Source organism: Carassius gibelio, chromosome A7 (genome assembly GCF_023724105.1).
Source record: "Carassius gibelio isolate Cgi1373 ecotype wild population from Czech Republic chromosome A7, carGib1.2-hapl.c, whole genome shotgun sequence".
Classification (NCBI taxonomy): Eukaryota; Metazoa; Chordata; class Actinopteri; order Cypriniformes; family Cyprinidae; genus Carassius; species Carassius gibelio.
In genome coordinates this window covers 24,213,148-24,234,375 of record NC_068377.1, presented here as the reverse complement: position 1 = coordinate 24,234,375, position 21,228 = coordinate 24,213,148, and the positions used below count along the sequence as shown (strand labels likewise).

Genomic DNA, 21,228 nt, shown 5'->3' with positions numbered 1-21,228 from the left:
ATTCTACTGTCAGGACATAATGACAGGTTTATCAAATATGTAAAAAATATATTTTTACAAAAGTTACCTACTGCAGCTTTAATTTTACTTTTACATAAATATGTCTAAACAGTCAAGTTCTTACACTGATTTCCAACATCTGGATATTATTTTTTACATAAAAGTGGCTCTCACCTCTATGTAAAATCTTCAGGCTCAAGAGGTACGTTAATCCTTTTACCACCTGTAGATACACACAAACAGCTATACTTACTGAAAACAAAATCTGAAGAGAATTAAATGTGTATGAAAGCTATGTCTGTAAATTGTCTAAAGAGTGGCATATCTTTGATTATTTTCGAGAAAGTGTGAGGGAGAGGGTAATGAGGGTCAGAACCAGGAGCAATGACAATTCAGCACTGATAAAATGTTACAAAACACACATAACCCACACTGGTCTGAGCTGTAACAGATTCTTGGACACGTAGAAACCTCCAAGCTTTACAAAATGTTCTGATACACTTATACAATAACAGTTTCATGACTTGAAACGGACCTACTGCGACAGCAATTCTGCCCAAAACATGCTCTGGGATTCTCCAGTAGACATCCAGAGAGCCACTTACATTCAAAACAAATAATTCAATTAAATTTGACATATTGTGAGTGATGCTTTCCTGTGCAGATGTTGCCTGACAAATGTCAAAACAAATGAGACTTACCATCCATAAACTCAGTGCATATCGATATTCTGTTCTCCACAAAGAAAGCACCGTAGAACTTTATGATGTATCACACTGTAAAAAACACAAATATATTAAAACTGGAAAGATTTTATATGCCCATAACTCAGTTTGCACTTTATCATAAATGTACATTACCACTGAAAAGTTTGGGCTGTGTAAAATTGCTTTATTTTTTTATTCCTTATAAAAGTTGCTCACCAAGATTGTTCTGCTTAATATATATATATATATATATATATATATATATATATATATATATATATATATATATATATATATATATATATTTTTTTTTTTAATCTGTAATAAAAAAAAATTGGATACTTTGATGAGTAGAAAGTTCAAAAAAAGAATTTACACAGAATTTTACTGTCTTTTTTATCAATTTAATGTGTCCCAGCTGAATAAAGTTATTAATTTCTTTTTAATATTGTTGACTCCAAACTTTTGAACAGCAGTGTACAGTATGCTCATTTATCAAATAAGCTAGTTAATGCCGTTGTAGTGATATGAACACAGCTTTTATAAAAAGGATATATATTTATACATTTTGGCATTAAATTTATTGCCTAAGCGTAAATAAATGAGAGATTATTAAGAAATGTTTGCATGATTCACTGGATGGTTCTCAAAGATGCTTCATTAGGAAATGATTGATTGTTTCAAGTAAAAATATGTGGTAAATTGTTTTATTAACTGTTTGTTTGGCTGGTAGTTATTTATAGTAAGCCATGTAATGCTAATGCCACAGTATTTTATTCAGAATGTGAAATTGGCTGATTATTCTGTGTAATTGGTTTGTTGTTGCAAAGGGTGATTTGTAATAAATTTAAGTACATCCTGCAGCTGTTGTCACAGGAACAGGTGGACTGAACTACATAGGCATTGATCCCTGAATAATTCATGACACTTCTTTTATACTTATCACAGTCACACACCTCACATACACCTAATCTGAAAGCTGAAACCACACACAGCTCTAAACAAGTTTGGTTTTTACCTGGAAAGTGGCTCCAACTTTTACCAAGAATAAAACTTATTAGTCACAGACACTCTTGACACTAACAAAGTGACACTTGAGTGCCAAAGAGAGGGCAAAATGCTCTAAGTTTAGTTTAGAGGGAGGTAAGAAACTGATATGACTACAGCACTGTTGTTGTATGCAGGTCATACTGGGTGAGCATATATTCAGAATCAGGCCACTGTTTTTATCCGCTGGAAAGAGGACTGAAATTCATTCATCATATAGATACAGCTTACGTAATCAAGCAGACAAAAAAACAGAGGTTCAGACCTTGTAAAGCATCTCAAGCTCTGACATGATCTGCTTCTGCAGCTCCACTGTGATGTCGAGAGCAATAACCTGCAATACATACATAAGACCAGCATTTGTACAAACAGACTCACAATGACCTCTCTCAGCTATCTATCAAACAAACACTTGAAATCTCAAATTAAATATTTTTTCACCCAAACAGAAAATTAGTTATATCAAAATTACATATGCAATGCTAGACACTTCACCCTACTTTTTTACATCAGGTAAATACAACTTGCAAACATAAGCAGCCTTTCGAGTACACATTTGTTTGTGTCAATTCTTCTGTTTCAGCTGGCTTTTGAGCTTGAAAGCGAATGCTTGAGAAACATGCTCAAAGAGTTTCTCTTCAACCAGTACTGACAGGAAATTAAACAGCCTACCACTAAAAGAAAACACATAAAGCAGGCAATTAAATTTCCAAAATGATATTGCCAATGCTATATTTTTATCTAATATCAGAAGAGTTTTTTTTTTGTTGCAACCTAGGTTTTTGTTCTCTCTCTTCTCAACTTTTGTAATGAAGCAGCGACTAGCTAAAATGCTTCTTTATTTAAGGTTAGATTATCAGCCCGCCTCCCACTGAAGTAATTGATTACAGGTAAGGCAGTAAGGCAAGGCCACACAGTTAAAGCTCAGCAGAGATCACTTACAGCCTTAGCCAAATAGATAGCCCTGCTCGAGCAGACCCAGGCAGATGGAAAGATGAGCACACACAGCAGAAGATAGGAGAAGAGAGGAGGACAGATAAGAGATGAGACAGAAGAGAAGCGAGAGGATAAAAGTAAAACTAAACAGATGTCAGTCAATAATAATGACGGGAAGGGGGAGAGACAGAAAAGATGTGAAAAGAGTGGAAGAAATGAGAGAACAGAGAACAGCTAAGATAGAAAAAGAAAGATCAGCCCTGAGGGTCACAGGGTCTCAATCATGCTTAACTATGGCAATGTGTGTAGGAGCACTGTATTTGCTCTTTTGTGCTCTTCAGTTAGTAGAGCACTATTAACTTCTCCAGCAGTTATTCACTGCATCTTGCTGCAGTAAAGTCCACCTGTGTCAAATCCACCGAGTTCACCTCTTCTGCTCCATCTATTTAAAGAGCATACTGGTTGTATGGTTTTTTTTTACCCATTAGTTGAATGTGAGCGATAATATCATATGTTGGCTCTTTGGGATGTTTTCATGTTTTTTTCTATGTGAGCCAAGTAATTCTGCAAATAAGTAATCTACAAAACATGTGAACATTTTAGTAAGCGTACTAAGGAAAACCAGCATACAGAAATATACACTGTTCTTTCCATTCACCGCTACAATTCTCTTCCCAAGCAAGTGGTAAGCTCTGTCAAAGATAAAAATGTACAATTAATAACAATGCAAATTGTCTTAGCAATACCTTAACTTTTGAAAAGCGTGCAAAAATAAACAAATTCAAAATGTATATGTCCACTGCTCTTCAAAAGCTCGGGTTCAGTGAGGTTTTTGTTCAGCAAGGATGCATTAAATTAATAAAAAAGTGAAAGCAAAGACATTTACAAAGTTACAATAGATTTCCAGTTTAAATAGATGCTGTTCCTTGGAATGTTCTATTCATCAAAAATCCAGAAAAATCCTGGCAAATAAATGTATTCAATATTAATAATAAGAAATATTTATTGAGCGGCTAACCAGCATATTAGAATGATTTCTGAAGGATTATGTGGCACCCAAGTCCAATTTTTTTCTCCAATTTGTGATCATTTTAAACTGCAGCATTGATGAGGATAGGAGACTTCTTTCAAAAACATTACAATATCTTACTGACCCTTAACTGTGTGACATACAGTAATGCATATATATATATATATGTGTGTGTGTGTGTGTGTGTGTGATATGTGGCATAATTGCCACTTAGTTAAAGCTATATATTTTGCTTTGCATTACATATTTGTATTTGTATTTTTATCTTACACATTTAAACATTTTAAACATTGCTTATCCGGGACACAAGGATGCACGGTTTTCTTTCAAATCAAAGCATAAATGCACATAGAAACAGCGCATCCTTGTGGCTCGGCTGACACAGAAGAGCGTAGGCAGTTTTAGTGATGTGGAGAGACTGTTGACAAAGGAGTTGTTGAATAAAGTAATTATTTTAGTTTTCTTCGTGTACAAAAAGTATTCATAACATTATGGTTGAACTACTGATGGCAGATGGACTATTCTGACGACGTCTTTCATACTATTCTGAACCTTGACACTGTTATTTACTTGGCAGTCTATAGGACAGACAAAAGCCTTCCAAATATCTTAAATTGTGTTCCAAAGATGAATAAAGCTTTTACAGATTTGGAACAACAAGGGGGTAAGTGATTAATGACAACATTTTAATTTTGGGTAGGAGTATCCCTTTAAGTGTCCAAACACTGTTTGTGGCCATTGTACACACACACACACACACACACACACACACACACACAAACAATGTACAGACACACAAAGTACAGACAGATATTCAATGACTGATGTTTAAGGATGGAAACTATGTTCAAGGTTTTGTTTAAGTCAGAGCTACCTGAGCTGTATATCCATATGACTAAGTAAGACACTCTGCTACTTTTTAAAGATTTGTATGTATTTACAGATTATCAGTGGCTTAATCGCTAGAAAAGAGAGGCCAGATGAAGGGTGTCCTGTCCTCATCCAAAGTGTCAAATGCAGGTGAGGTCAACCCTGAGTCAGTCACCTGCAAAACCTCAGACATTCTGAGCTGTGGAGCGTTATCTGCTGCGTTCCCATTTCACCGTGTGCTCTCCCAGACAGGCCTCCTGTTACAGGTCGAATTAACGGCAAAGCCGCAATTATTTAATTATGATCCTTGCTCATTCCGAGTAGTGGATCCGGTTACTGCAGTAGGTGCTGTAGAGGGGTTGGGTTACAATAAACCAAGATACGGTCCATTCCACCAGATAATATACTATAACAACAGACAGCTGCCAAACGAGGGTGGATTCAACAACACAGGCGCACAGTATGTGTTTGTATAAATGAGAAAAGTAATGACAAAACAAGAAAAAGACTGATTTGATTATGATTCTCTGTATGCAGGAGTATATACGTCTGCAGGAAACAAATTTGTAACAGTGTTGGAGACAGTGCACGTGATTTATGGGAAGTAGATGGCTGATCTGGTAACAGCTCCAGACACCTCGTAACTCCTTTAATTAATGTCGTTCTAAGTGACGCGACGGATAACGTCCCTCATTTAGGAAGACGAAACTGGATCCCATCTCACCTTAGTGTCCTCTGCGGGTGCACTTTACACTTCAGAAGACTCTGAGCCATATAAGATACAGAGATGCTTGCTTTGCTTATTGATAACAAATTATTTAATTAATATGCACTGAAAAGTAGATCACAAAAGGTTCACGTAATTTCTGAAGTCAAGAAAGAACCGTCAAAGTCAACTGATATCAATATCTGTTAAAAGTGGCACAGCATAGTTGGTAGTGATGGGTATAGCTCCGAGGTGACTATCAGAAGGTTGCTAGTTTCACTTTGTGCATGTAGTGAGTCATAAACCATTACCATTGTGCCCTTAAGCAAGACATCTAACCCCATGTCTCTCCATAGGGATTGTCTGTGTAATATGTACACTATAAGTTGCTTTATATAAAAGCATCTGCTAAATGACTACTTAGTAATTCCAACTCAACCAATGATGTTGTCTAAATGGTCGCTTCAGGACATTCTGAACAGTAATGTATCCTAGTAAGCCCATTTGCAAAGTTCAGCTAAAGTCCTTGAACTTTGACCTTGCTGAGTGGTCATGCAGCGATGACCAAAGACTGACAGACGCGTGGTCAAGACCAGGTGACGTAGTGACGTGTGGTCCTGACCCCCGTAAATGTGTCCCTATTCTGTTTGTTATTTACACTCCAGAGCCCGAGGTAATGAATGCTCTGTCATGTAGTATTCATGGAGCTCTCGAAGACAGCCATCCCATGCATGCCCGTTTGCAGACGAACACACACGCATGCAACCACACAAACAGGTTTCAGTTACAGTGACCAGTGCGGACCAGACAGTTCTCTCCGTCTCTTTCTCTATGCCATCTAACCTGAGATGACCAGATGATCACCTCACCTGAAAGAAAGCCACAAAGAGAAGAGACAAAGCCTACAGCAGTGGTTCTCACCCAGTGGGTCATGACCCAAAAATGGGTTGCAAAGTAGTTCTAATTGGATCACAAATAGTGGGGAGGGGGGTGCAAAAGGTAAAGGTTTATAAATAATAAAAAAAAAAAATTTAGAAAGAAATTTAGAAAGTGACATTGGTCTACATCGATTGTTATTTATATTCTTGTATCTATACATATATTTGTTAAATTTTTTAGTGTATTTACTTTTAATCTTTTCTCTGATATGCGAGCAAGAAACATGCTTATAAGCAGCAACACAACATCAAGTGGGCCAGGTTAGGTGAAAGCCTTAGAGAGAGAAAAAATATTTATTTATTCCTAAGAAAAGCAATTTAAGCATATATCCTTGGCGCCATCCTGTATGCAGTCTGACGGTCACAAAGGTGTGTGTTTTGCATGAAGGAGAGTGCATGTACATGATCAAGGACAGCTGTGGAGATGAATGGGAGACTGGCCTAAATTTCACTACGATCAACTTCAGAGATTATATTACATTACATTTCACCTGCTGCTGACTGTACTGCACTGCACTGAGCAAGAAACACAATAACAGTGTATGCTACCCTTCTTTAAAGATCATGAATATGCAGTCAACAAAACATTAATAAAAAAGTTAAAAACAAACATTCCTTGTATTACAGTTTTCCATTGGTTTTTGGTGCTTGTTCCAAACAGAGCGCCTAGGTTCAAAACTGTATTTCTTTATCCAACACTTTAAAGAGAGAAAGCACAGGTAAAAGGGTTTGAATAAAGAGATGAATGTAAAATTCAGCAGTTTCTTTTGTTTGAGGGGGAAAATAATTCTAGGCAAACACATTTAGTGCTGAGCTTGCCAGACTGCATTCTTGTCTGGGTTGCAGTATTGGCTTTTTTAAAATGGTTGACCAATTTCCAACAATCCAGAGTTGCTCCTCCAGTAAGAGAAGCAAAGGATGAGCCTCTGTGCTATCCACAAAAGCACACAGAGGCTTGCCAAAAGTCACTTGGCTCAAGAAATGAACTAAATGATTTGTGTGTGCAAGACGATGACCTTGCCCTGTCCTGCAACTGTATACGCCATGGTATATACTAAAGCTTTGGCACAGAAAGGAGCTTTAAAAGGATCAAAAAGATTCACTTCAACTTCACAAGCACTAAATCAACATCAACCTTAATTTGCATGTCTCAAGATCATAATATTAGGGGATGTCTGAAAACATGAGCACAAGTGAGACCAATGTAAAACTAGACAAACTTTAAGTTGGTGTGAAAAAGCCTAGCCAGAAAGTTTTGAGTAGTTTTAAATACTTGCAGTCTGAAAGTTTTCCGTTTGAAGTAGTTTGAAAGTTAAAATAGTTTTAAAGATTACTGATGAATGTTTTCAAGGCAATACATATCAGAAAAACAGGTACCTGCGGTGGTTGCTAGGCTCTTCATAGCATGTTGCTAACATATTTTTAGCATGTTTAGCATGTTTCTAGCATTTTGCTAGCATGGTTGTCATGTTACCAGCATGTTGTTAACATGGTTAGCATGTAGCTAGCATTATTATGAAGTTACTAGCATTTTGTAAGCATGATTCTATTCTAGCATGATTAGCAAGTTACTAGCATGAGGTTAACACAATGAACAAGTTAATAGCATGATGTTAGCATGTTGTTACCATGATAAGCAAGTTACTAGCATGACGCTAGCATGTTTCTAGCATCTTTAACAAATTGCTTGCATATTTTTTTAGCATGTTACCAGCATGGTGTTAGCCTTTTTAACAAGTTACTAGCATGTTTCTAGCATTATTCACATGTTACTAGCATTAGTAGCAAGTTACTAGTATGTTATCATCATGTTTCTATGCTAATCTACCTAAAACCAGTTGATTCGTAAAAAAAAAAAAAAAAAAAACTCAACAAAACAGCTAAGACCAGCCGGGGCTGCTAAAAACAGTGTACAAAACCACTTTAAAAACTAGCTTGGGAGACCAGCCAAAGCAGCCAATCAGCTTATGTTGGTTTTAGCTGTATTTTCAGTAGGGAGTTGTTAAGCTTTTCTATAGAAATAGACAGCTTAAACAATAAGTCTTATTGTATAAAAGTCTTCACCCCCTCAATGAAAGCCTTTGGGATTTTAGGTGGCTTTGATAGTCTGGTTTACGATAATTGTAAGTCAGATCAGTTAGAAAAGACATAGCAACCCAAGTCAGATTTGAGTTTTGTGGTTCTAGCTTGAAAAGTCTTGGAGGAGATACATTTTAAAATTTGGTCTCAGAAGAAGTTTAAATAGAATTTAAGTAAGTTGGCTTTTTTAAGCAAACTTAATTAATCAGAACATGAGTGTAGACAACAAAACACTTGTTCCCTTTTCAGCTACATTTTCATGATTCAATTTGCCAGCTCTAGTTAAATCCTATAGATTGCACTAAGGGTAAAGAAGGCCTTTGAAGAGGTGGAACACAATCAGTCTAATTAAATTTCAAGGTAAAAACCACGAAAGCAACCCTCACTTGTAAACTGTTCCGCCATTTCCATGGCCAAGCTGCTCCTGATACTGGAGGTCATGTTAATTTATCTAAACTAACAGAGAAAAAAAGAAAGAAAGAAAAAGACTGCAGTTATCCAAGGAGAACAGAATCTATATAATCAAGGGGGGATGTTTGTATGAATGTATTCACAGACATGTCTCAATGAAAACTATTTTTTTACTCAGTGATTGTGTAAAATAGTCAAATAAACTGAAGTGAGCTAATGAATTAAGAGAACGAAACTAAGGAAAACAAAGCGAGGCAGAGACAAAAGACGCGCCACATTTTTAACAGCAACACAAAATGAGAGAAAAAAACCGACTGAGGTCGAAATTCCCGTGTATGGTCAATTATGGACAAAAAAGGATAAATGACTAATGACTGTTTGTCTATGCTGTCTTATTCGACTTTGATAAAAGCTGTCAAAATGGTAACACAATACACCCCATTCTGACATCAAGAGGCCAGAGGGACTGGTACATTTTCACATTAAGTCAGTTTTATGCACATCTGAATGCCCTCCATCTTTATGATTTGAATATAAAAATTAAATGCATGTTGTAGGATCTTAACCCTTAGACCTTCAAGTAAGACTAAATGTCAGTAGCCATTTCAACAAAGATAAAAGAGTAGCAAAACTCTAGAGCTTGTTGATTTGAATGTGAGAACTTGCAGATTAATGGAAACAAATGACATTCACATAAACAAAATAACAGACACAAAAGTGCACGGCATATTTACTTATATTTCGCTGTACAACAAATCAGCACTTACAACCTCTCTGATCTGGCAGTGCAAATTCAAATCTTAGTGCTTTGACTTTTGCTACTCCTTTCATGATATTCCTGTACCAAAACTCACTTGTGCACATTAACATGTAGATGTGAGAGAGAAGAACCAGGGATGGGGATGGAATGAAGTGGCCAGCACATTTAATCATAGAAAGGTTTTCATATTGGAAGACATAATAGTTTGATGTGTGTCGAACTGATTTGTATCCAGGTCCACAGTGCATCACCAGACAACAAATGATTTTTCATGTTCTTGCAATGTCTTTTACCTCAAGTCTACCTTTATATTTTATTTACACAAGAAACTGAGCACAACACAGAAATATGAAAGGGAAAACTGGCTGCCGCTGTTGCATGACGTCATCACACAAAGAAACCATCCAACTTTATTGGTCAGACATCGACCAATAAAATGTCTTCATTCCCATTTCAGCCCCATCCCCGGTTCAGCTCTCTCACATCTACACGTGCAAGTGCACAAGTGAGTTTTGCAACAGGAATAGAGAAACAACATTTGAAATTTTACTGCCTGATCAGAGAGGTTCTAAGTGCTGACTTCTTGTTGTACAGCGAAACTGAATTAAACTGTAACTGTAAATATGTCGTACTCTTTTGTGTCTGTCATTTTGTTGTGAATGTCACATTCGTAACTATTAATCTGTTTGTGAATGTCACAATTGTAGCTATTAATCTGCTAAAACTTCCGATTCAAAACAAGGATGTTTTGATTATTGCCTGAGCTTGCAAATCGTAAGATTCAGCTTTGCACATCAGAGCCATGAGTGTAAATTTAAACTTAAATACAAATACAACTTCAAAATAAACACGAATATTAATATGACAAGTTCTCACATTCGAATCAACATGCACTCAAGTTTTGCTACTAATTTACCTTCATAAATTGCAACAAACCTCTCAAAATGGTTTAACCACTAAGGATTTTCATAACTTAAGGGGTCTGTAACGACAAGAAGCAGATTCCATAGGGCATAAAACAGAAAACCATTGTGAAGATCACTCTGGTAATTTTCTGACCAGACCTGTAAATGCAGTTGATCATTTCAACCGCGGAGGACTATTTTCAGATCCAGCTTTGAACTGATACATTCAGGTAACAAATTAAACAAATTAAACTCCCACGTAAACGGAGTTCAGAACAACATGTTTTCTTTTGAATCAGAACTTTTTGAATCATATTAAAGCCATGAGATATTTTTTTGACAATAAACATTTATATAAAGAAATTATAAAAATTTTATAATAATAATAATAATAATAATAATAATAATAGCAAAAATGTTATTATTTTTAATAGCAGCAGCATTTTTTCGTTAATATGTTATCATCATTATTTTTTTAATTATTATTATTATTATTATTATATTTCATTAAAATTAAATCTACCAAGTAATATAGTATTATTTCCATATATCAAAAAGTATATGCTATATATATGTTTTGTGATGGCTAATGTGTCTAGCTAGGTGTCAGTATTTGTGTGTTGTTGTTGTAGGGGAATGTGAACCGGACCTGATGTGAAGCCAATGCTTCATTAGACTAAGACATTAGATTAGGCTGAAGTGTGTGTGTGTGTGTGTGTGTGTGTGTGTGTGTGTGTGTGTGTGTGTGTGTGTGTGTGTGTGTGTGTGTGTGTGTGTGTGTGTGTGTGTGTGTGTGTGTCATTCACAAACAGGCTAGTGCTCCATTAACTGTATGTTACAGGTGTCACAGGGGATGTGACTGTATTCATTGTCTATCTGACACACTTTAGTTGACAGACTGGTATACTGGGGGCCTGTGGAGGGGGGAGGAAAAGTGACAGGGAAAGCAGGAAGGGGTGGGCAGAAGGACACACAGATACAGCTCTGATCACTCAAGATAAAGATCTCAACCATGCCACAGAGAAAGGGTCAGTGAACAGCCCGTTAGGAGCAATCAATAGATGCCTTTGCACATTCACAAACAGGCTATGGTGACAAATGAAATGGGATAAGTGATGGCAAGCACTAACAGGATAATCAGATTCAGTTGAAGTGGGAATACTGTGCAGTATGTGTGTGTATCAAAATGAATGCTGAAGTAAAAGTGTGTGTGATGTGAAGGGAGGGCTACTATACCTGTCCATTTGTCAAAATCTTCTTAAGCTCACTCAGCTGAAGATTTCTTTAAACTGCATATAAGCAAAAAGACAATATAAAAGTATAACATTTTATACAAGATGCCTCAAAAATCTGTCATGAATCATGATGAGTAAATTGTTCAGACAGAGCAGTTACTTCACATTATAAATGTAAGACGAGACTTATTTGTCTAGTATGATCTGCTGCACTTCACTTCTTTACATCACTGCTGAATACACATGCTGGCCTTCAGCTTTCTTCTGTGCAGGGTTTTCATTCTCTAATAACGAAATCCAGTTAGCATTGAAAACAATGTTTCTGCTCTATATTCAGGATATGAAGACTGCAAACTCCTGATAGCATTTCTCTTTCTCTTGTAAAGAGAATTACATTATTGATATCCTTATAAAGAAATTAATCAAGATCACCTTTAACTCCGCTTAAAACAATGTTTAAAAGCTAAACTGCAACTGTTCACAACAAGGCCCTATTGATTAATATTTTATTTTTCTGAAAATAAAAATAATAATAATAATAATGATATATATATATATATATATATATATATATATATATATATATATATATATATATATATATATATATATATATATATATATATATTTACACACACACACACACACACACACACATATATTCCTTTAATTACTTCTTAAAGCTTTTCTACTTATATCATGACTTGTTTCCAAAGCACAAAGTCACCATAATGGGATAAAATAATCCATAAAGAAACAGGAATTACATTGCAATTAACACACAATAAGTTCTAAAGTTCTGTAAAAAAAGGGTCAATAATATTTTGGATTAAAAATACAGCAAAAACAGTAATAATGTTAAATATAAGTACAAAATAATAAAATAATAATAATACAAATACAAATATTTTAATATAAATTATATGTATTTCTGTGATGTCAAAGCTTAATTTTCATCAGCCATTACTCCAGTCTTCAGTCACATGATCCATCAGAAAACATTCTAATATTCTGATTTGATGCTCAAGAAACATTCATTTTTATTATAAAAGTTAAAAACATTTCTGCTAATATGAGATTCACTGCTTGGTAATATAGTTCAGAACTCGAAGTTGTTTACCAAGCAATGTAGAAAATCTTGAGGCATTACTCTAGAAGTGTATTTGAGTGTGTTTAATAGCGTCAAACACAGCTGATCCAAACAGAATTTTAGAAAAAATATCATTAATGCAGTTCCTTTACTCTAAATATAGCTGCGGTTCTAAACAAAGTTAATCTTGGTAATAAGATTTTTCTCTCAATGAGGGCAGGCATGATCTGGGATCACTCACCTATCATTGGACCGCAGAGGAGCCCCTGTCACTGGAGGATTCGGGCCGCATGTTCACCTGCGGGCAAACAAAGACAATCAGAGCCCTCTGCTAATTAACCTGTGATTCAACAGCAAACTGCCTGGTTTGGCCGCAAGGTTAATTGGCTTTTGTGGGGGAGACAGAGAAAAATAAAGAGAGAGGCTTGAGGAAAGGGGTCACTTCATCTATTAGACAAAATTAAATATAACTCTGTGAACAACCTTGGATACATGAAAAAAAGAAGAAGAATGAAATCAACATCATGTCCTTTATTTGTCATTAAAGAGGATTCAAGAAGCTGCTTATGGTCAGAGCCACGCTAACAGATCACAGCGGGAGAATGAAGGAAGAAGCTGAAAAACAGTCTCGATTAATTGAGGTCTAAGGTCGTATAGTGTAGTGCAATAAAGCAGTGATTCTCTTCTTAATTAGTGTCTATGAAGACCTCATTTAGATCGGTTTATCAGGGTTTTTTAATCCTCTTCAAGCCAATTAATCCAGAATTAAACAAAAACAAGAACAAAACAAGAATAAGATGGTCCATATCATACTATTTAGGTAAGCGTAAACTATACTACCCTAAGATTTTTTTATTAAAGAACTTCATATTTTTGTTTGGCAAGGACATGTTAATTAATTAAATTAACAGCAAAGACAAGATTACCATTTCAAATAAATGCTGTTCTTATGTATTCATCAAAGCAATGTCTATTAATCAAAGAATCCTGAAGAAATGTGATAAAAAGAAAAACACAAAAATATTAAGCAGCAAAAAAATGTCATATTAATAAATGTTTCTTGATCACTACAGCAGAATAATCTTAGAATAATTTAGGATCATGTGACACTGAAGACTGGCGTAATGGCTGCTGAAAATGTATCTTTGCCATCACAGGAATAAATTACATTTGGATCTATATTAAAATACATTTTAAATTGCAATAATAGTTCATAATATTGCCGTTTTAACTTTTGACTGTATTTATGATCAAATAAATGCTGTTGTGAGCATGAGAGACTTCCAAAATGATAGAAAAAATTCCACCGACCCCAAACTTTTGAATCATCACACAAACTTTTAATATTTTATAAAGCAACATCGAAAAAAGAACCAATAATTATTATTTTAGCAGATTAAAAAAAAATACAAATGAAAGGCATTAATGGGGGTAGAAAATAAGGGACAGACAGAGAAAGAGTCTTGACTTCAATTGACATTTCAATAAGTGTTACACAGCATAACCAATCCATGCCCAACTCTGCTGAAACCATCAATGAGGCACATACCTCCAGGCCGTGTATGTTGTGGATCCCTGGGGTCTTACTGGCTGAAAGAAAATTGACTAGATTGTAGATCACGTGATGCCAGAGAAAAAGAATATGAGCAGAACGTATTAGATGTTTAAAATGACAGAATGTGTCTATCTAAAACAGACATGCGGAGATGCAGCTTAGGGTGCTTTTAACTCTCATAAAGAATTTTGTACGTGTGTAAATGCATGCATTCAGAAAGAAATGGCTTCACAAAACCAAACTGGTATTTATTTGTCTCTCCGAAGCCATTGAGGATGACATAAAGTGGAAATTTAACTAATGGAAAATGCTCACACACACACACCAGAGCAGGCTATTGCTGAGTATGGGGTTTTGAACGGTGATCTAGGGTCTAGGTGGCCCTCGGGCACGTTTACTGTTGTGGTATTGAACTGTAATTTGGACCAGCACACTAACACACCATACACACCTCATGGCAATATCTGTAAAGGCACAGGTAACAGTCCATTGATGCGTTGCTCCATTACTGTGTTGCAATACAGCAGAGAATAAAGTGCAAACAAAACTCTTAAAAAGCAGCCCAATTCATTTTTACAGTATATCACACACAGAATCAATATTAGGCTCGATGAAGGTCTTTCAGAAAAAAGTCCCATGGATTAAAAGCAATGCATTCTCTTTCTCACCGAGTCACTTGCATGTTGGGAGGAAAAGAAAAGAGGCGAAACGAATCTTTTTGAAACACCAGTCACCCTCTTTATCAATTCATCCGTTGTAATGGCTGCCAAGCGCAGACCAATCATTGAGTTTTCTCATTTCAGCCTGACGGAAAGCAATCTGCCAGCAACGGCTGCCTATTAATTAATTACTCTGCATAATAGGCTGAAATGGAGACTGGCATTTATAAACCTATGATATTATTAATGTCATGGCAAGCTTTTTGTTGTATTTTGTTTTAGCTTTAATTATTCAAAATAATAATTTCTTTAATTATACCATTAAAAAATGTTTTTAAATACTTGTTTTGTAATCATCACCCTGTACATTTACTTGTACATTCAATGTTCAAAGCTTCACGTGATATTATATGTGTGTGTGTATACATACTCGCATATATGTATGAAAAACTAAATAATATTTTACATTATTTGTTATTTTCTATATTATTTATGATGTATTTCTATTTACATTATATATATTTATAAATAATCAATATCAAAAACTGATCTTGTATTTTTAATACAGAAACTGGTTTCATACATGTATTTAATATGTGATATTTTATTTGATATATATTTAGGTAATTGCAATTACCTAACAATTTCATATATTTTATTTATTATTTTACATTTGTATAAATATTCAATGGTTTTTAAAGACATCTAGCACTTTTGCTTATTCTATTCCAAAAGAACTCCACTCTCTTTCAAACACGTGCACAGATTTTTGTCTCCTGCCAAAGGAAAAATTCTATTTGATGTTTCGGTTAACAGAACCATCTGGTCGCCCGTTCTCTTCTCTCGGTCCAGCCCGAGACCTTTGTGCCCAAACACAGAGCCCCCATCACACACAATAAAGCCATTAAAAACCACAGATCCAGATGGACAAGAGAGGAGGGGAGAGTGTCAGCGTTTGAAAGAAAGACAGCGACAGAGAGAAAGAGGGACAAAGGCAGAACAAGACAAAGGTCAAAAGCAAGCCTAACTGAGGGGCCGGTGGTACAGTCCCGTCCCTCCGCTGCGTGCGAATGCATGATGAACACGCCGGAGCGTGCGCGAGGACATGCAGAGGAAGCAGTGTTAGAGCAGCTGTTATTAAATACCCTATTTATCACTGTCACCTCTCTGCACTGCCTGCAGGCGCTGAAACCATGTAGCTCTACCAAAACACACACCTTTCATTTTCCACTCGGTTGCTTTATCGATTAGGGCTGCAATTACCTAACTAATCTGTAACGGTGTATTAAAAGAAACCTCCCTTTGTTGGACAATAACTAAAGGCAGTTTGATCACAAGACGGCAGCTTGAGAGCTGGAGGGAACAGAGTCGTCGGACCTCCGCTCTGTTGGACCCCGATCATTAACACACCCTGAGTAAAGCGCTCCGTAATTAGCCGGCCCAGCCTGGGAGATCAATGCCTGTGAGTGTGTGTGGGTGTGTGGGTGTGTTAGCGATGCTACATCTGACATGGGTCAGTCTTTAACTTTGAACTAACATCCTGGAAAGGCTGATGGTAACAAGCACCTCACTGGGACCCCAGAAGAGCGATAGAGAGGTCTCGGAGACCACAAGACTGATGAGAACTGCTGGAGTTAAATAAATAAATAAATAACGTGCAGCGAAGACAGTTTGAAGGTCGGATTCCACCAGAGAGCTTGGCGAATTAGCTTACGCACCTGTAAAGCAAGAAGTCATCTCTTTATTCCTATTAAGTCTACATAACAGTAGATCCTTTCAGATGGAATTAATTGAAGCAAATTTATAAAGGCCCCCAAAGAGACCCCAAGCGCCACCAAGGCAAAGGGCGCACGCTTGAAATATGTCCACAATGATCGGTTAAATGTAAGCGCAAGCTTCTGAACATGTAACACGCATATTAAATTCCCCCTTTCTCAGCAGCTTGTGCTCTCCCCAGAGGAGCAAACGGCATCATGGGAGGAAAAACTAATTTTCAGAAAAAGTTGACTCGGTTGTGCTGTTAACCAAAATGCGATGGGAAGGCAATCTACAACGTGCGGTAATATTAACTGTCAGGGAAGTATGGCCTCAAAGAATTCTTTGCTGATGTTTGAAGACATGTTCCTTAAGACAAGCATTACTGCAGATTGTTGCGATAACAAATGAGAACACACACATTCCCGCAAATATCTCCAATGTCAGAACGTGTGTCTCAAAACCAGCCACACGGCGACCGCAGAATTAATCAAGACGGGAGAAAAAGTTGAATTACACTCAGGCAGTGCAGGACACCCGCGAGACATCATTGTCAGTGTGTCACCTTCTGGCCTAATCTGGCTAATGACTGCAATGGCCTTGAGAGGTGCAACTTTGATAAAGCATCTAAAAATAAATAAATATCAAACCTAAGCGATTTCATTTTCCTGCAGAAGCAGTCGTTTTGGAGCCCATGGCTACTCAAGAGTCATTGAGAGCTGATGGGGGGTAAAAGACAACACCAGCTGAAAGTGGATTTTGAAAAATTCCTCTACCCAGGAGGGCTGTGCTTCTAATGAGGCGAAACTTTAAGTATTGAATAATAAATAATAAAAGTTGATAGTTCATTTAACTTCCACTGTACTTCACAGGGGGAGAAACTATAACGAGTCATTACGCTTGGTGTCCACAATGTGTGAGCAGTAAGTATGGAAAGCACTTTTACGGCGGTCTCAAAAGAAAAACTTTGAAAACAACAAACAGAAATCTGAGAAAGATAATGCAGAGAGGAAACAAGAGTAGGCATTATTCCTGGACTTGAAAACAAGTTTAAATAGGCGATCAGGCAAAAGTTTACGAAAGCTTTTTATTAAATGTATGAGAAACAAATTTTTTGTGCCTGCTCACAAAGTCAACACAAAAATAATGACTAATAACAGATAAACAGGATTTTAATATTACAATCATCCCTCTGCTAATCTTGCTTGGTTAACACCTGTAACCGAGCCAGAGATGCATCAAGAGGTGCAGCCTGGAAACAGTTGAAGAAATTGAAGAGAAAAAAGAAAATATGTAGCTACTTGTCATCCTTGCCAATCAGCAAAGTAATGAAAACACTTTCCCCAAGGGTGATTAGATCTGGAATGATAGATTTGTAATGGCTTTTCCCTTCCAACAAAAACACTTTCAGCATACAAAAGTCTAGTACAACAAACTGTAACCGAGTGCAACACTGACAATCCACGTTTCAGCAGCCTTGGCTCCAGAAGTATTTTTCTTTGTCCGTCTTCTACATCGACATTTCATTACTGCATTTTTATTGAAGAGTATCATGATGAACCAACCAGATTCAAGATGAGGTATCATAATATATCAGATTTGACAATCGTGCTAATGATTGCTGACAGAGCACCTTAACCCTGGTAACCACCCATCATAAACAGAAAAAGAGAAAGACGCAGTTATTTTTGTATGCTTTCTTTTTGTACAACTCTCTCTCCATCTCCCTAGAATTATATTATGGGTGTGATTTATTGTAGAAAACAAACTTAAACATAAATTTGACTGATAGTTTTTGCCTAAAATTTCTATAGATATCCAAATTAATTATTTTGGTCATAATAACTTTGCAGTGAAAATCTGATATTGTGAGTAAGTTATAAGTCATTACAGTACATGCTTCATGCAATGCTCTCTTGTGGGAAGTGTTGTGTGACTTCTCTGATTGGTGGAGCTTTGTTTATAATTAGAGGCAATGTAGTTCTTTGCTGGCAATCTGCCAATAAATATTTAAGAAATTATGCTGAAACCATACTGTTTAACAGCAAAAAAAAAGGACTCAGCTTTGTTTATACCTCAGGGATACTCACATACGACAGCATGGCTTTGAGCTAACTTCTCTTGAAAACAGTAAAACTATTTAAATACAGCGTCAATGCTCACATTCAAAAGCGGTGACTGTGGCTTCAGGCATGACAATTCTCTGATCACGTCCTGCCAAACAAGAGAACCATCACACAGTTGACTGACAGCTGTCAATCAGCACTCCTCTGAAAACCTCTCATCAGGGAACGACATTCTCCATGAAAGCTCTGTTTCTCTAGAATGCACATGAAAGCACACTGTGACTAAAGTTAGATGAGCCACTCACGAGCAGATCATTAAAGTTGAGATGTGATGGAGAGTCCACAGATGAGTCCATGTCTCCCAGCGGGGTCTTTATCCGAATCACAATTCCCTCGGATGTCATGCTGCACTGCTTATTTAAAGCAAGTAAAAGTGTAACAGAAGCACGTCGAGAAACATAATCTCGGCTTTCAGTGCAGATTCGCAGACACAAGGCAGCTGTATAGCAGGATATAGACGGCTAGTTGCTTAGCTAGCAAACAAGTGAAGAAGAAAACGTGCGAGTATTTCCCACACAAACTGCTCCGTCTAATAACCGAGCGACATGTCATTCCAGACGTAATACCTACTGCAAATCCGGTATTTAACTATGGTTTTAAACAAAAAAACAAACCACAAAAAAGTATTATTTTCAGTAGTTAAAAAACTGTCAACAATGAGAGCAAAGCAGAGGAAGTTTAGCGGAAGTGCTTTAACATTTACCCGGAAGCTGAGCGTCCAGTAGAGACAAATAAAAGCCTCACAGAGTAGTTGACTCGCGAATTCTCTGTCAATTATTAGTATGTAATTATTTTTTTCAAAATGTTGTTATTAAATTAAATATTTTAATTTCGGTCCAGACGTCACTTATAAGCCAATTTTTTTTTTAAAGCAAGTTGCTACATAAGGCTTAGATAAATTATGTTTTTAATTGTTTGCATAATTTTATTAACACACCTTATTTTAGTGATATATCAACCATAAAATGCATTGCACAATATTTCTCTCGCTGTCTATTTTCCAGGTTTCACTTTGAAATAAAGTACATTTTTGCTTTACCTTAATTATTTTACATTTAAATATATTCAAGTAGCCACGTGATATTGGAGGTACAGTAAAATGGTCATTATCACAAAAGAAGCACTTGACCATTTGATCAATACTATATATGTCTTGTTTGCTGTAGATAATTTCCTACTTTACCTATTATTTATCTACCTCTTATTTATTACTTGGTTATCTCTTTCATATTTCACCTCTATTATTTACTTCTTTGCTTCTTTAGTTATATACCATTTAAATAGCATAAGTATTTAAAGATTTCCACTTTGCACTACTCATTAGCGTGTAATTGAATGTACAACAAAGAACATTTAGTGCGCTGCTGATTACAGCCTTATCTTAGGAATGACTCATTCACTCAATCATGGTCACAGCCAGATCGCGAAAGCCTCAACAGACACTGATACTTCAGCAAAGTAGAGTTTTGTTTCTTTTGACCTCAGAGTCTAAGCGCTAGGCTACAGGCAGGATTTAGGGCATCATGTAATGATAAACAGCTATGAAAGGGAAGTGTAACCCATGGCTAGCTGAAATCCACAATGATCGCAGCCTTCCAAACAGGATCGGGTCTCACATCTTTAAAACAATAGTGTTTCCAGCCTATCAATGGCATGGCCTATTATCAGCCCTAAAGCTGCCCTGTCAAGATGGAAGAATGCAACCTTAAATGTTTCCTTTGCTCACTTTGTAAGAGAGGACAAAAGCAAAATGCTTAAATACGCAATGGGTTTGAGTTCAATTGAATGGAGACCATTCTCGTCTCAAACTACAATTGAAAGAGTCAGGTTTTAACCCCCTGCATGTTTGTAAAAACTTACTAAGAGCGCTCTGTTTAATGATCAGATTATATTACTTGCAGTACAATTGCCATCTAGGGATTTATAGTTTTGATAGCTCTAAAATGTACTGTTTGTGCAAACAGCTGAATACACAAGTGGCTCATAAACACACAATCAAACCTAACGAGTGGTTAACCCTTCATGCTCTGAGGTCTCTCTGAATGAGTCATCAGCTGCTCTGCATGACATTGATTGTGTGTCACACAGCACAATAAGTAATGGCTGAGTCTCATTGTTACAGAAATGAAGTACAAGAGTCAGTGTATCTAGCTGCAAAGCACTGATTAGAAGAGAGATGTAACTGCAGTTTGTTGTCCCTCTGTGGACCTGCTGTTAATGTCTGGTGCAGTATTAAAAAAAAAAAAAAAAAACATGAATATGTCACAAAAACATGCCAGATCAGCAAACACAATTATCAGAAATCAAACTGGACCTATAGCCACGAGGAAGAGCATACGACAGAGAGAGGACTGGAATGCAGTGTCTAGTAATTAAAACACATTTAATCAGCCCAAATGGTCTCCTCTCTCTTTCTCTC

General features: G+C 36.5%; 1 long non-coding RNA gene across 1 annotated transcript in view; it reads right to left on the bottom strand.

The window, feature by feature from the left end:
- Positions 1-19,486, bottom strand: part of LOC128016901 (uncharacterized) — a 55,547-nt gene extending 36,061 nt beyond the window's left edge. Inside the window, exons 1-7 of the long non-coding RNA XR_008184306.1 lie at positions 14,721-19,486; positions 14,264-14,304; positions 12,956-13,012; positions 11,626-11,678; positions 2,020-2,088; positions 702-776; positions 175-223 (exon numbers count right to left, since the gene is read on the bottom strand). This is a non-coding gene — a long non-coding RNA (uncharacterized LOC128016901). The remainder of the gene's footprint in view (positions 1-174; positions 224-701; positions 777-2,019; positions 2,089-11,625; positions 11,679-12,955; positions 13,013-14,263; positions 14,305-14,720) is intronic.
- Between the last annotated feature and the right edge of the window lie 1,742 nt (positions 19,487-21,228).